This window comes from Branchiostoma floridae, chromosome 11 (assembly GCF_000003815.2).
Source record: "Branchiostoma floridae strain S238N-H82 chromosome 11, Bfl_VNyyK, whole genome shotgun sequence".
Taxonomy (NCBI): Eukaryota; Metazoa; Chordata; class Leptocardii; order Amphioxiformes; family Branchiostomatidae; genus Branchiostoma; species Branchiostoma floridae.
In genome coordinates, this window is record NC_049989.1 from 15,929,654 (window position 1) to 15,947,079 (window position 17,426).

A 17,426-nucleotide genomic window follows, 5' to 3' on the forward strand; every position below is an offset into this window, starting at 1 on the left:
TACAGTTTATCTCTGCCAACTTGAATGGCTTGTATGCCAACTGTTTATTTGACCAAGTCTGGCTGCAGGTTCCGAACCAATGCGGCACAGACCTTGATAATGTCATCTACTGCTGACATGAGTGTTATGGGAAATGTACCCTCCAGGATTTTGAAGTCCTTCAGTCGATTGTTAGCACGCTCTACGCGGATCCTCAAGTTTGCAACAGTTTTTGTTTTCTTTACTTTGTCTCTTGTCATGTGTCGCCTCCCCTATGCTGCTGGTGGTATTTCTAGTGTTGCATTCAGCAGCATCAGGTCCTCCTGGATTGGAAATCCCCTATCTGCCATTATTTTTATAACGTCATTTGGATCAACCAAATCTAAAAAGCCACAGTCCCAGGTAATGAACACATCAGAGGCTCTTCTGCCATAGGTCTTTGAAAGAAAGGAGATGTGTCCATTTGGTGTGATCCCTACAAACGGCTTTAAAGTATTGTGTTTTTATAGTCAAACCATGTGGAGGCTTGTAAGTCTAAAGACCTAGGTCTCTCAATAAATATTTCTGTACAATCAATTATGCATCTTATTCTACTACATTGTTTCTTGAACTGTGGTGGCAAGGTCTTGGAAATTGCAGCTCTACTTGGCCATGCTATCAGTGGTTGTAGTGTAACAGACAGGAAGCGAACCCAAGTGTTGGCAATCTGTGAGCAAGAACAGTTTTGTCCGGCCACGGGTCTTTCTTGTCAGTGGGAAATGCATAGCTGGAAAGGTTGGGGACAGTTGCATCATCAAAATCCTTTTTTTTGTTCGATGTTTTTATTTGGACATGTCCCTGACTTCCTTTTTTTAAAGTTGATACAAGAAGGTTGAAACCGCCTTGGTTGATATGTTCCATTACCGCAGCCGACCACTGCACACAGCCTCATGTTGAACCCCGGCACCTTAAAAAAAGGAAGAAACATTAAAGCAAATATCAACACTTAAACAAAAAATACAGCTTTAAAGCGCAATACACTTCAATGCACATTCTACATGCACCCCTCCCCACCGTCACGTTTGCGTAACTTGCAGCGACCTTGCTTGCACATTTATTAGTACAATTTTTCAACCTAAAGCACCAGTTTAAAACTAATACGGACATCCAAGCCATTTACTGCGATTATTAGTGTACTCGCTGTTGGTTCTTAACATTTTTTTATCTTTCTAATCGAAGGGTTGGTCACAGTACGAAAGCTCCTCAGTCAGTGCAAGCGGGGTCATGTCCGGACACGAGAGATCACGAGACAGTGACCATATCGGCTTTCATTATTGTGAAGACACAAGGTCGTGCATTTTAGCTAACATTTCTACGGTTTATAACATACGTAGGTTAAAATTTCCTAATTATGTCACACTGGTAACCTTTACAGACAAAAACCTGGCTGTAGTGAGAATGGACAAAAATTCTAGAAGTAAGCGGCAAAGATAGATGGCATCGTGCATGGGGGAGGGATGCATGCGTTATCACTAACTATGGTAACACTTGCTTGGATACCGTCAAAAAACGTACCGTAAATTCCTCTGAAGCGAAACTGAACACGGTGTTTCAGGTACACAAGGTTTAGGACATCGTTGGAACATCAGATCCAGGCGGGTAGCTGCCGTTAACGCCGTGTAGAGGCTAAAAATCTCGACACTTGAACATTGAACCTGGACACACGCTGCCCTGTCGAACGCGACTTGTTTATCTCACTTTTTTCGTTGCTAAGGAAATTCCGCGCATGCGTACTGGTAAATGCAAATAAGCTTATTACCCTGGCGTAATGCATTCCAATGGGGGCCAGGGTAATTTAAGAGCCCTTAAGAGCGGCGACGCCATGAGCGACTGCCATGTGTCCCCGGCCATGCTCCTGGCCAAGGCGCTCGTGATAGGCACCCTAGTTTGGGGGATAGACGTCTCTTTCTGGCCATATCTTGCGATTATACATTCCCGTGGTTCCCAGGCCACGATGACGTCATAGGCCTGGACAGGTGAACACCCGTTATCAGCGCCTCAGGCGCACAGAGGGCTGCAGAGGCCGGGTCTTTCGCACCAGGTCGACGCGGACGGCCGACGGGCATGTCTTGGTGCTAAAGGCCGGCGGCACTTCCTTGGCATATGAAAAATAGGCGCAAATTACCCTGGCGTAATGCATTCCAATGGGGGCCAGGGTAATTTAAGAGCCCTTAAGAGCGGCGACGCCATGAGCGACTGCCATGAGTCCCCGGCCATGCTCCTGGCCAAGGCGCTCGTGATAGGCACCCTAGTTTGGGGGATAGACGTCTCTTTCTGGCCATATCTTGCGATTATACATTCCCGTGGTTCCCAGGCCACGATGACGTCATAGGCCTGGACAGGTGAACACCCGTTATCAGCGCCTCAGGCGCACAGAGGGCTGCAGAGGCCGGGTCTTTCGCACCAGGTCGACGCGGACGGCCGACGGGCATGTCTTGGTGCTAAAGGCCGGCGGCACTTCCTTGGCATATAGAAAATAGGCGCAAATTACCCTGGCGTAATGCATTCCAATGGGGGCCAGGGTAATTTAAGAGCCCTTAAGAGCGGCGACGCCATGAGCGACTGCCATGTGTCCCCGGCCATGCTCCTGGCCAAGGCGCTCGTGATAGGCACCCTAGTTTGGGGGATAGACGTCTCTTTCTGGCCATATCTTGCGATTATACATTCCCGTGGTTCCCAGGCCACGATGACGTCATAGGCCTGGACAGGTGAACACCCGTTATCAGCGCCTCAGGCGCACAGAGGGCTGCAGAGGCCGGGTCTTTCGCACCAGGTCGACGCGGACGGCCGACGGGCATGTCTTGGTGCTAAAGGCCGGCGGCACTTCCTTGGCATATAGAAAATAGGCGCAAATTACCCTGGCGTAATGCATTCCAATGGGGGCCAGGGTAATTTAAGAGCCCTTAAGAGCGGCGACGCCATGAGCGACTGCCATGTGTCCCCGGCCATGCTCCTGGCCAAGGCGCTCGTGATAGGCACCCTAGTTTGGGGGATAGACGTCTCTTTCTGGCCATATCTTGCGATTATACATTCCCGTGGTTCCCAGGCCACGATGACGTCATAGGCCTGGACAGGTGAACACCCGTTATCAGCGCCTCAGGCGCACAGAGGGCTGCAGAGGCCGGGTCTTTCGCACCAGGTCGACGCGGACGGCCGACGGGCATGTCTTGGTGCTAAAGGCCGGCGGCACTTCCTTGGCATATAGAAAATAGGCGCAAATTACCCTGGCGTAATGCATTCCAATGGGGGCCAGGGTAATTTAAGAGCCCTTAAGAGCGGCGACGCCATGAGCGACTGCCATGTGTCCCCGGCCATGCTCCTGGCCAAGGCGCTCGTGATAGGCACCCTAGTTTGGGGGATAGACGTCTCTTTCTGGCCATATCTTGCGATTATACATTCCCGTGGTTCCCAGGCCACGATGACGTCATAGGCCTGGACAGGTGAACACCCGTTATCAGCGCCTCAGGCGCACAGAGGGCTGCAGAGGCCGGGTCTTTCGCACCAGGTCGACGCGGACGGCCGACGGGCATGTCTTGGTGCTAAAGGCCGGCGGCACTTCCTTGGCATATGAAAAATAGGCGCAAATAAGCCTATTCGCAATTACCGGCGCGAAATGCATGACGGGTAAAATCCGCCATTTTGGGAGATAACTTGCCAACCCAGTGTTGCGTCACGCGTGTGTAGTGTCAGCGTTTGTTTAAGGAGATGGCGCTCCGCACCGCGCCGTGCGGCGCCGCAGGTGTTCCCACCTGACAGGTACGAACGTACACCTGTTCTAAAGAAGATTCTAGAACTGTCAGTTAAGAATAAAGATAATTCTAAGTTTTTGAAGTCTGGTGTAAGACGTGTGTTTGTGTTTTACTGACAGTATATGAAGTAAAAAGTGGAGTTTTTTTTGGCGACGCCTCAGGGGCGAGCCTAATGTTTATAGTGTGCGACCGTTTGACAGGAATTCTAGGAATTCCGCAGGCATGCGAGGAATTTTTCTACGGGTATTTTTTTCTACGGGTATTTTCTACGGGTATTCCCTAGGGAATTTGTTTTTGTGTGTGACTTTAGTCTGCTTTGGGTATGGCGTATAATAAGGTGACGTGACCGATGTTATAAACCAGGATTTCATGTTTTAATACTCGTTTCACCATCAAGTATACAGCACATTACATTTTTTAACAAAATACCCGATATTATGTATCGTTAGGGTAGAATTGTGGGTCAGTTATATTTTTTGCTTGACCATTCGGCGTAATGATGTCGTGTATGTATGAGGATTGTTTTGTTTCGTTTGAAGGTTTTTATTTCATATCTTTCTGTTATTCTCTTCGCCAATGGCGATAGAGTATGTTTTTGTTTGACTTGGGTCTGTATGTAGGTCAACAGCATATAACTCGAGAAATTGTGGATGGAACTTTGTGATTTTTGGTTGGTGTGTAGCGGTTGTCGAAAGGAATGCCAAGTTCGAAAACGGTTTACCTGGCGTTTTCCTACGGTACTGCAGCGAGCTTGGTATGTTTTTTGCAGTTTGTTTTGGGCAACATAAGTCAAAATCTAGCTGGGCGATTTTCAAGAAACTTGGTAGGTGTGTAGCGGTTTTGGAGAGGAAGGTCAAGTGCGAAAATGGTTTACCTGGCTCTTACCTACGGCGCTGTAGCGGGATTTGTATGTAAGTGCATTTGTCTGTAAGCAAGATAACTCGAGAACCCTTGAATGGATCCTGATGATATTTGGTAGGTGGGTGGGGGTCAAGAAAACGAAGGTCAAGTTCGATAATGGGCCCCCTAGTAACTGCCTAAGGTACTGCAGCAAAACTTTTATTTTTGACACTTCGTGTTTTGGATATGCTGTGGTCATGATTTTTGAGTGGTAGATAGCCCTTGGGGCAGAGAGTAAGTGCTGTGAGTTTGGACCCCCTAGCGGCTTTTTGGGAACTGCAGGCACCGATTTCCTTTCAAACTTTGAACGAGAATAACTCGAGAACGTGTTGACGGATCATCAGGATTTTTTGGTATGTAGATAGAATGAGTACTTAAAATAATAATCTACATGGAAAGATGCATTTAATTGTAATCAGTGGCCAATTAACAGAAATAAACTGTTTTGTATATACATGTATCTCACTTGACCTATATCTATGGACACATCTGTTTGACAGATGTTTTTGCTGGAGGAAACACTGACAAGCCGTGAGCTGGACACTGAAAAGCTTGAAATTCTGATTGACCAGGGGTGCTATCAGGTCATCTTGTACAATTAGGTCTTGTTTTGGTAGCATTTGTGGGGTTTGGGGGTAGGTACTATTTAGTAATACATGAATAAGACCTTAAAGTCTTAAATAAAGGCATGATTTAGTAATACATGAATAAGACCTTAAAGTCTTGAATAAAGGCATGATTATTTGGCGAAGAGATGGGTTCGTTGAACTCTAGTTTCATTTTGTATGGTCGTGTGACGCTTGAATCCCTTTTTTTCTTATTGCTGTGATGTTCATTTGGTTACCAAACCATCGCGACAAAGGGGTGTACTTGTCAGTCGATTCTTCCTGTAACCTGGGGGTTGTCATGCCGGCGTTCACCTGTGGGGACAGATTGTGAGAAAGGATTGATATGAAGTATTTTTGCAATAGTGATACTAACTTAGCAACTTTTGTATGTCTGGATCGGTAAAGTGTTGTTTTCTGTTAGTTACAGGCCGTCGGTAGTGATGTAAGGCATCAAAGTAATTCAGATATAATTTATAGCAAAAGTCATACATATTGAATTACAGCGCTTATATTGTCATGTCAAGTCAAAGTCCTTCCCGCTCCATGGTGCATAGGGCGGCGCCCATGTTCTTGGAGTAACCCTGGGCCAAACAAATGCAATTACTACAGTAGGGGGCCAGGACACTGGCTGTGGTGTGTGTTCAAATTACATACTCTTTCCCGAATGCTGAGTGCTAAGCTGAGAAATTAGCACGACCATTTAACACGTCATACCGTTGATATACTTCAAGATGGCGGCTGAGCCGGTCGCGTCGATTACACGCTCCGGTTGAGATAAGTTAAATTGTGTCCTTATCGAGTTTATCTGTCAATATTTTTCAACCAAAGACTTTATTTGTGTATATTCTTCAATTCTTGTCCACATTGGATCGATATTTTATCTTCATTGTTGAATATTTCGTTAAACTACGCTTTGAGCGAAACCCAAGCCAACCTCGGACGTAATGGCGGACCTCAGCGATCATGGAGAACTGTACACCACGCTTGGAGTACCACCTTCTGCATCCCAGGGGGACATCGTGAGTGCATACAAAACGGAAGTTCGACTTTTTGAGGAAGCATGCAATGTCAGTAAGAAGTCCAATGTACACAAGGAAGCCGAGGCGAGACACAGGGAGGTAAGCAAAGCGTTCACTGTCTTGTCCGACGCGTCGCGAAGACGACTTTACGATAACAGCGGCACCGTAAGCTCCACTCCCAAAGTCACGAAGAAGTCGCGAAAACAAGCCAAGGGCTACTGCGTCAATTATAACGAACAGAGCCTGTCTATATATTTTCCCTCAAACTTGGCATTATCATGGGTCAATGTGTGTGAGGAACACCATTCCACCAAGGCAACAATCAAGGGGAAGGATGGCAACAATGGCCACCACATGAAAACAGTTCTCAGTGACGCTCAATCTAAAGCACCCATTGGTTCTGTGAGCATTACTGTATATGAGTCAACCAACAAGATCCATGTCCAGGGCTCTGCCTATCTCTTATGGTTCGTAGAAGAGTTTCCTGGTTTGAAAGAGAAAGTTGACATGGCGTGCCCTAACGATAGAGTCGACAGTGTTCAACTCGCGACGCAAGATACCAGGACGACCATAGCCCCGTTAGCTGACGGCCCGTCTTCTTGCCCAGAATGTGATCAACCTTTAGTTCCTGGTGATGTTTGTGCTACATGTAACACAGTCCCTAAAGACCTGCTAGACTGTAACAGTAATACTGTGTGCCCTGATGGAGAGTTAACGGAAGAAACGCCTCGTAGCCAATTCGACAAAGCGACCCAATTCACTGCTGTAACTGACGACTACTCTATTGTCCATGACAATATGAATAAGTTGGAATCATGCCTTGTCGAGTCTATCGCAGATCGAAAATCATCTGAGGACTCAATTCTACAAAAACTCTCTATACTCGAGGGCAGAATGAAAACCTTTGAACAAAGCCGTGTACGTGAGGTGAAACTTGTGGAAGACATTACACGCCTGGACAATGTCAAGCGTGAACTTGAGAGCCAAGTCAAGTCGCTTCAACGGAAGTTTGATGAACTGTCTAGCGCCATTCACAAGTTACAAACTTCCAGTTTCTCACGCGGTCAGACAGTGTCCATTGAGACACAAACCACACAGGAGGCGTCAGATCGAGCCGACAGATTACTTCATGAATTAGCCAACGTGAATATTCACAACAGGTTCCAGGCCCTGGCGGAGCATGACAATGACGCGAGCGACATCAGGTCAGTTTCTAACACAGGTGCGAAACACCGTGAAGAAACACACAAACCTGGAGCGAAGCAGCCTTCTATTCAGACCAACTCAAAACCCAGACCCCCTGTCTTGACAATTAGACAACATCAACAACAGCAAAGAGATGCCGCCCGCAACAAAGAGATGCCGCCCGACTTACTAATCCTGGGCGACTCGAACACAAAGACAATCAAAACAGAAGTCCTATACCCCTCTAAACGAGTGGAAAAGGAACTGACCTACAACTTGTCACAAGCTACAACTTTCGTTCGGAGTTCTAACATACCAGATCCCAAAGTTATCTTATTCCACGTCGGAACGAATGACATTCGTGCCACGGCGGACCCGACAGTTGTGTCCGAGAACTTCAGGAAGCTGATACAGGTATCCCATGACAAGTACCCCCAAGCCGCCCTGGTTTTCTCCTCAATTTTACCGAGATGTGATCGTGACCTGCAGGAAGTTGGTGACGACGTGAATACTTTCCTGAGGGTTGTAGCGGAGGAAACTAGCTATGTTCATGTCACGGACAACACTGGCCTGGCGCACATGGGGTCGCCAAAGGCAGACATGTACAACTCAGACGGCTACCACCTGAACAGGCTCGGGGTCAGTGTGTTGGTTTCCAACATTAAGAGAGTGGTCAAGAAATCCTAGGACTTGGTCAATACGCCAGCAGGGGTGCAAGGTCAACTCAAGGTCAGCTCACGGAGCCTCGAGCTCCCAGATTCTCTCAGCATCCTGTCCGGGTTCAGGAGCAACCTGCTCGCTCAACCAGGCATGTGTCCTCATCAGGACAAAGCCAAGTTGCGTCCAAAGCAATGCCGAATGCGCCTGCAGCCAACCAACCTCCTGTGCAAGTGCAGAGCCGCACTTCAATGGATTCAGCTCAGTTAGCGCCTTCAGAAAAACCAGAAGACCAAGGCTCAACGCGATCTCCTGGTTCTCCAACGCCAAACTCCCATTCGCCGTGTCCGTGGAGCAGACCGCCGCCGAGCCAGCTGCAGACCGGACCGTGGAGCAGACCGCCGCCGAGCCAGCTGCAGACGGGACCGTGGAGCAGACCGCCGCCGAGCCAACAGACAGGACCTTGGAACAGACCTCCAACGAGTCTGCAGACGGGACCCTGGCCGCCCATGTTCAACCATCCACCTGCTCCTTGGGGTCTTCCACCTCCGAACAACGCCATGAGGAACCAGCCTCCCCGAGTGCCCCCACCGCCTTGGCCCTGGCATCCTGCGCTGATGTGGCCGCCCATGGTGTGGTAGGATAAGCGTCTGTCAGTTACCGTAGAACAAGTGAAAAATCTCTGCAACATGATTATTACTATTAGAACTTAACGTAATAGTATGTCTTAGTTTGTTTCCTTCCTTTTAACTTCCTGCTAACCCGATATATTTTGAGAATACGTTTTGAATCTGTTTCTGTATACACTGTTTGCACATTTTAGTTTAAACCGATATGAATGTTGTTAGATATTGTATTTGAATGCTCGAATAAGGACACTATTTTACTTATAGTACTTCTTTTTTTCCGATATGAAAACATTCCAAAATGAAATCAAAAGCTTTGGCTTTTGGAATGTTCACGGATTAGGTTCCAAACTAGAGGATTCTGATTTTCTCTCACATGTCAAAAAGTTCGACTTCTTCTCGCTTTTAGAAACCTGGAGTACAGAAAACACCATAATTAACATTCCCAATTACAGCTATTTTCATCAACATAGACAAAAGAGTAAGAGAGCGAAACGTTCTTCGGGAGGTATTGTCTTTCTATATAAGAACGAATACAAAGGTTATGTAAAAAAAGCACCATCTCAATCAACAGACGCCCTTTGGGTACAAATCGACCGCCAACTACTCGGTTTACCCAAAGATCTATTCATATGTTCTCTCTATATTAGCCCCGGAGCATCCACTGCTCACAAACATTCAGAAAAACATATTATAGACACTTTAGAAGATGAAATCTCTAAATTCAGCTCCGTCGGGTACGTTTTATTAGGTGGTGATTTTAATGCCCGTCTCGGAAATCTACCTGATTACACAACCGATTCTCATATTGACGACGATTCCGACAGCTCCCCATACTTCACTGACAGACAACACATGGATAAAGTTCCTCCCAACAAATTCGGTAGACTAATCACAGACTTGTGTATTCAAGCAAATCTTAGAATATTAAATGGTAGAGTTGTCGGTGACCTACAGGGGAAATTCACGTGTCACCAACCAAATGGCAGCAGCACAGTTGATTTAATGATTTGTAGTAAGTCCTTTCTCCAGCAAATTTTATCATTCCGTGTCAATCCTCTAACAGTATTCTCTGATCATTGTATGATATCTACATTAATTCGCTCAAAACCACCAATACATACTTTTCAGGAAAAATATAAAAGCTCACACACCAGGCCTCTTCCTAAACATTTTCACTGGAACGAGAATTCTGCTCAGACATTTCTTCTTTCTCTCAGTCAGCCCGACATTGTAAAACGATTAGTTGCTCTAAAGGACTCTAACAACATAACATCTGCGGCAGAAATTGAGAATTATGTTTCTGAATTTAGCTCAATTCTGAGAGAGGCGGGTAATAAGTCACTCTGTTTAAAAAGAGCTAGAAAACGTCCGCCGAAAAGACAAAATAAGAAATGGTTCGACAAAACGTGTATTGAAATGAAACGTGAAATGAAAAATTTAGCCTATTTACTAGAAAAAAACCCATCACATCCAGAAGTGAGGGGCAGTTTCTTCAGGAAGAAAAAAGAATATATTAAATTATTGAAAAAGAAAAAACGTGATTTTCGTCAACAAATTATGAATCAACTATCCACCCTTCAGGAAAAGAATCCAAGTGCATTTTGGGACCTTGTCAATAAATTAAAACCCGAGAAGGCTCAAGAAAATAGCCAAATCTCCAGCGAAGACTGGTTAAACCACTTTAGTAAAGTTGACAAATCATCCGACGGAAATCATGATTCCGTGGCCGGTCCTTTCATTCCAGTAAATGATCAATCTCCTTTTCCAATAGAGACAGAGAACTACATATTAGATTCTATAATTACCGCAGATGAATTAGACAGAGCTATTGCAAACTTAAAGAATAACAAGTCCAGTGGAAGCGATATGATAAGAAACGAAATGTTGAAATGTGGCAAATCAATTTTCCAAAAACCTCTGCTCCATCTTTTTAACCTGTGCTTACAAAACGCATACTTCCCCGAAGAATGGTCGCTCAGCCATATTGTACCTATCCACAAATCCGGAGATACTTCACTCCCAGACAACTATAGAGGGATCTCTATTATAAGTTGTCTAGGAAAATTATTCTGTTCAATCTTAAACAATAGACTGTCTAATTACGCAGAAGAAAACAGCCTTTTCAAACCCCAACAGGCCGGTTTCAGAAAGAAGAAACAACTGATAATCTATTCACTTTGAACACGCTTGTCAGCAAATATATCAGTAGAAATTCACGTCTATACGCTTGTTTTGTGGATTTTAGTAAAGCTTTTGATTCTGTTTGGCGAGAAGGTCTTTTACTAAAATTGAAGAAACTTGGGATAGGAGGCAAATTTCTCCTGACCATAAAAGATATGTACTCTAAAACTACAAATTGTATTAAAACAAACAGTGGTCTAACCGATACATTTGTAACTCACTGTGGGGTTCGACAAGGCTGTAACCTGAGTCCAACATTGTTCAACTTATTCATTAGTGACATAGCATCAGAATTTGATCATTCCTGTTGTAACCCTCCAGTTCTACACTGTATGAATGTACCCTGTCTATTATATGCTGATGATTTAGTAATATTCTCAGAGTCACAACGTGGCTTACAATCATCTTTGTCTAGATTAGAAGAGTACTGTAAATCCTGGAGGTTGAAAGTCAACCTTAAAAAGACAAAAATTGTAGTTTTCACAAAGGGTGGTCGGATACCAAAAGACTGTTCCTTCTTGTTCAATAGTAATGTAGTAGAAATTGTATCTTCGTATTGTTATTTAGGAATAATTGTCAACTCAGCTGGCACATTCAAAGCCAATCACAAATACCTATACAACAAGGGGCTAAGAGCTTTGTTTGGAGTCAGACAATCCCTTGACAAAGCTGATGCCCCGTTGTCTGTTAAAAACAAGTTATTTGACTCCTGTGTCAAACCAATTTTACTTTATGGGTCGGAGATTTGGGGCTCCTTCAAAAGTTCAAAATCTTGTCCAATCGAATCCGTACATGTAAAATTCTGTAAACAATCCCTCAATGTCCCCAAAACAGCTAGCAATCTTGCTGCACGGGCTGAATTAGGGAGGTACCCCTTACACTTGGAGGCCTCCCTAAACGCCGTTAAGTTTTTCACTAGAGTTTGCTTGAATGTGCCGGCTGATAGTCTCCAGGCAGATGCACTCTTATGTCAATTAGAACTAGACTCTTTAGGTAGTAAATGCTGGGCTTCCGGTGTGCGGAAAACTTTAGAAGAATGCGGTTATGCCTTTGTTTGGCATTCTCCACACTCAATTGTTTCAAAAGTGCCCTCAATCATCTCTGCTATTCAACAACGTTTAAAGGACATCTACTTTCAGACATTCCTACGCGAAATCCATAATGACAACAAAGGCAAATTCGCAAGGAACAAATTACGCTCATACAGACTGTTCAAATCCACCTACAACGAAGAAGAGTACCTTAAAATTCCGAACGAACGTCAAAGATCTATTATCACCAAACTACGAATTAGCTGCCACAAACTCCGTGTTGAATCAGGGAGGCACAACCGCACACCTCTGGAGCAAAGAATTTGTCAGTTCTGTAACCTGAACAAGGTCGAAGATGAAACCCACTTTTTATTAGATTGTAGTTTATATAGTAACGATAGAAGTATTCTTTTTAGCTATATTATAGGAAAGTTCCCTCGCTTTGAATATTTGTCTAGTGTTGAAAAATTCATTTTTCTTATGAGTTTTGATCAGACGATATTATACCAACACATCTCTAGCTACATATTTAACATTACTAAGAAACGAGAAGAAGTCGAACAAATGTATTAGACTTGATTTAGAATCTATGTTTTAGATTAGTATTAGAAACCATGTCTACTGTATTACTACCCTTTGTATCAATATGCCTGTACTTAGCCCGATAGGGCATGAATGTGCAATAAAGGCTATTACTATATTGGCCGGGGATCGAACTTACGACGTACCGAATGCATGGCGAAGACTTTTCCCACTCGTCTCATTGCACCGGCGATAACGCTTGTGCAGCCAGACAACAATACTCGTGATGCTAACGTGCTGTTACTTTGACCGATGAGGTCTATTTCTCTTATAACCAAAGGGCACAAAAGTGCATTATCATTTACCTTTTGGTGTAGCCCGAGTTTTGAATCATTAAAGAAGTTTCAGAAATAAAATGTACCACCGTGAATAAGAAATAATGACACAAAATATTCTTTCTCGGCTTGGCTTCGCATGATCGAAGGCACATCAAAATATCAATATACATGTCGGCTTAAAAGCCACAAGCGACGGCTATCGGGTCTAAAATGCAGTACACTGTTACGTCGGGTTGCGTAAACCAGTATACAGAATATTTCGTCCATCATACAAGTAAAACGGTTGCATTTGCAAGAGATATCCAACTTCTACGCGTGGAAGGGTGGTAAAGGTGATTGGAAAAGCATCCTGTATACAACGGCTATATCATCACCAGCCTGTAATAAGACAGAATGAAATAAGTCACATGTACGCTCACCGCTATTAAACTGCTTGGAGGACAATGGGTGATCAGATTACCGGTACCGTTTTGGCTACAGTCAGAGTGATAAGACGGCGGGCGATCGGAGGACGGATGGGAGTATGGCAGTTCCGGCAATCGTCGGTTAATTGACGACTCGTGCTCAGCAGTATTACTATAGAACTGTGGATACGTGCTTGACTGTACTAGTCCACAGACGATAAAGGGTGAGTGAAACGCAGAGAAAAAGATGATTGAGAACGGGGACCCCGGTAACAAATCGTATCTTTTACTTTAAGACCACGGGAAACAGATGAATATGACCACGAGAAACAGAAGCGTTTGTTGTTCGGCGGCGGCAAGGTGGCGAATGGAATTCCACAGGAGGGCCTCATGGAGCGCTGATATCTTCGGCCGATCAAAAACAAAAGGGTTGTGCCTGGTTGTGCCGTAATCAACATGTGGTATGAGTAACAAACTGCCAAGAAGTTTCCACGTTGAAAGATATTCTCTAAACAAAATCAAAAAACTCTGGCGAAACAAGGTCACAGATGAAGACTAATTCCTACACAACAATACGCTGTAAAAATGCCAAAACTATAATGCCGTTAATATGGGACTCATATTTTATCTTGCCGAAACGTGATGTTGGCGGACTTTTTGAAGACCAAGGTCTCGGGCGGTTTGTGGTAAGATTTGGGCCCACGAGATTAAGGTTGGCAGTGTTACTCAACCCAAGCACACAGTCCCAAAATCCACCTGGTACGATTCACATCGTAACGCTCTCGGTTTATTTAGCTCTAGTCACTCTTAACAACTTGTGACGTATCTATTATACACATAATACATGCTATCATTAGCAAGGTACTCTCACCGAAATTGAGTCGCTTGTGCATGTTCACTGTCCAGTTGAAGCGCCGCGTCTAACTCGGCCGACCTTGTCCGCCGCGCCATCTCCGCCTGACTAGATAGTCAGTGATCGATCTTTAGTGGGAAGCAAACTGACGCTATTCTGAGGGCTGCCATTGGTTGGAAAATGTACTTGTGCAGTTCCTATCTGTCAATGTTTACAGACTGACGTCAGCACGGTGACCAATCCCAAGACGATGTCCAGAGGACGGCCAGGGACCGCCCGTTTTGTTTGTTTTAACTATCCAAGCGGGGACGATATAGTCACAGCTTTCAAAACGGGGATTGAAATGTAACCAAAAAGGATCTATTTTACGATGGGTATATTGCAACCTAACAACGCTAAAAGCAATAGCAGCGAATCAGAACATTATAACCCGGAACTTTTTCATGCCTACCTTAAAAATTAGTACTAAGTTTTAACGGCTACAATGTTTCCTGTTTATTGACGAAGCGTAAAACAATAGATATATCTTGTACCGTCTTCTCTGAGGTGCGCTTATCGGGTAGTTTAGTTGATATTTTTGATCATGCATCATATACTGGGCGATGTTAAATTCAGTATCTCCGGTAACAGTCCTGGTTATATTGACCTCTTATTTTCTTTTTCCAAAATGTGACTAGACATTGCATCTCCGAGGTTTATACTACTCTAATTAGATACAAAAATAAAGGACTTTGCCCTTTCATCTTGTATGCAGATACACACCAACATGTGTTGTATCAATCACACACGAATATATTGCCATTTTAACAAAAAGAACTAGTCTATATTGTGACACGCTGTAACTATTGTGGGGAAATAAGATATACATAGTACATAGGTAGAATGATCTAGCAAGACCTCAAAATTAACCCAAACACGACTGCGTACTAGTTACCACTCGTACATTGCAATTGACCAGTATTTATTTTCTTTCTGAGTACCTATCGTAATCCACAATGTATGGGTTACATGAGTTATTACCTCGTAAGCTACCATTTCTTAAGCTGGCTCTATCTCACTCCTATACAAGGGAAGAATGACACTTAAATACACAGACATGTCACTTGATGACAATGTTTTATTCACTTTAGAAGAACCAACATTCAATGCTATACCTGTGTCCGATTAAATGGTCATGTTTGAGACATGGCTGTGTGTTGTCATATAAAAATATATTCTGTGTATAAAAATCACTATAAAAAACAAACACTCAATGCTACACTTGTGTATATATATATCTATTGTACAGTGGTCAAAACTAACCTGTTCATTGTCGATAACATCTCTTTTTGTATGTCACCTGATATGCCCGGAGTGTGCTTAAACCTAAAACTTACGTCAGGTCTACGCGTGCGTATTATCAAGATTCTCAAACCCATTGCCGATAATAACAACAGCCTGGGTCACGACATTCACCAGACCTGAACGGTATTGTCTATTGATAGTGCCGGTACCACTTTGTATCGGTGGCATCTGCAACTGATTGGAGCAAGATGCCGCCGTGCAAATTAATGACGGGATCTTCTCTTTGTATCTAACTCGAAGCTCGGTATGTGGCCCAGACGTGCCAGGCGCTGTCTGTATGCGTGTAGTACCCGTGTCCCCAGACGGTCAAACCACTCGCGCATTGTGCGAAGAGATACGCAGGGTCACACCCGGACCCCCCCCCCCCCCTCACCCACTCTCGCATATAACAAGACTCGAGTCGTGCGTAGGAAATTGTCCTAGATCCATTCCGTGTAGCAGATGATTTCATGTTGTGCAAGCAAGCATTTGTTGTGTCCGTTTTGGCGTAGAGGTTAAAGCAACTGTCAATCCCTAGTGGTATGGATATTGATACAGCGTTTCTTTACGTCCAGTTGCTAGAATAAATGATCCAGTAGTCCCTAACTGTTGATAAAAATCTGCAAAACTACAACATCCCCATGAATTAATTGCGAATACATTTTTTTATAACGGCGGAATTTTGATATCGCAGCGTTGACCAAACTCCCAACGAAAGCAGTAATGATTACAGACTTCAACCCCCGTACACGCCCGACAACACGTAGAAACTAAGTTTTCTATGCTGATCTTAGAACATGGCCATCTTTCCTCAGCCAATCAGGAGCGAGTATTCTTGTGACTATATCCACATAGTATGGTGTCCCTAGGGGTAGGGGTGTACTAAGTAACGAATAAATTGACTAAGTTGGAGACGCCCACCATTCAACTGAATGGTCTCCCTTGGGGTAGGGGTGTACCAACCAACGAATAAATTGACTAAGTTGGAGACGCCCACCTTTTTCTTGCAAATGAAAGCAATTAAAGAATTAACAAAAAGGGAAACAGTAAATCAACCTATGTTACTGAACATCTTTATTCATAACATAAACAAAGGAAATTCTTACGATCATGAAAGAAAGTCAGAACAAGGAGGTTATTCTTTCTTTAACCTCCTTGGTCAGAAAACGAACAAGACAATAATAAAGAGTTTCTTGTAACAAGCTTAAGAAAATGTACAAACAGCGTTACATCAAACTCTCAAAGACATGAAAAATATAACATCCTTGGTTACATCAAGCTAGGGAACAGGCTCCAAGATAGTAAAGAAAAACTAGTAGAGATGCTACATAAAACATGCAAGTTAAATTGGTCAAAACGATCAATACTTCCATAAACGAGAAACAAACTAAAAATGCAGGAAGATAATGCATGATGTGGTCTACCAGGAACGGGTCAAACTGGGAACAGGACAGCTCGTCAGAACGGTTGTTCCAGCAGGTCGAATGAAATGGGGGAGGAGGCAGGAGCGACATCGGCCGGTTTGTCTGGCAAGAACTGGTCGGGATCAAAACTACAGAACAGTTCGGCAGAGATGACACCATGCTGCAGCAAAACGTTTTACACCAGCTCGAGCTGGAACTCAGACATGTCGGGTTGTGTACGGAACTCGCCTGAACATACTGTGAAAACCGGTGAACATACTCGAGAAAATGGGCCTCCCTGAACATACTCGAGAAAATGGGCCTCCAAGACATGCCACGTCCTGCTCATTTGAGGTCAGGTTGGGAACTGGGATTGATCTGACATACACCCACAGAACAATGGCATTGTGGTGCAAAAAAGTGTTGTAAAACCAGACATGAATTTCACACAAGCCTCATGAGGAAAGGTGTGAGGCGCCATCACCAGGGTCATGAATGGGAAATAGGAGAAGAATATAGCCTGTCTGTTCGCTTGCTAGGAAAACAAACTGCATGTTTCTAATGACTAAAAAAGTGTATTTTGCTTCGGAAAGATGGCCATGTTCT

At 44.1% G+C, this 17,426-nt stretch overlaps 1 long non-coding RNA gene across 1 annotated transcript; it reads right to left on the reverse strand.

Annotated features, from left to right (window-relative positions):
- Positions 1-245: 245 nt before the first annotated feature.
- LOC118426635 lies at positions 246-1,770 on the reverse strand. Its single transcript, XR_004832436.1, has 2 exons — positions 1,534-1,770; positions 246-925 (listed from the first exon to the last, which is right to left on the reverse strand). It is a non-coding gene; the product is annotated as an uncharacterized LOC118426635 (long non-coding RNA).
- Between the last annotated feature and the right edge of the window lie 15,656 nt (positions 1,771-17,426).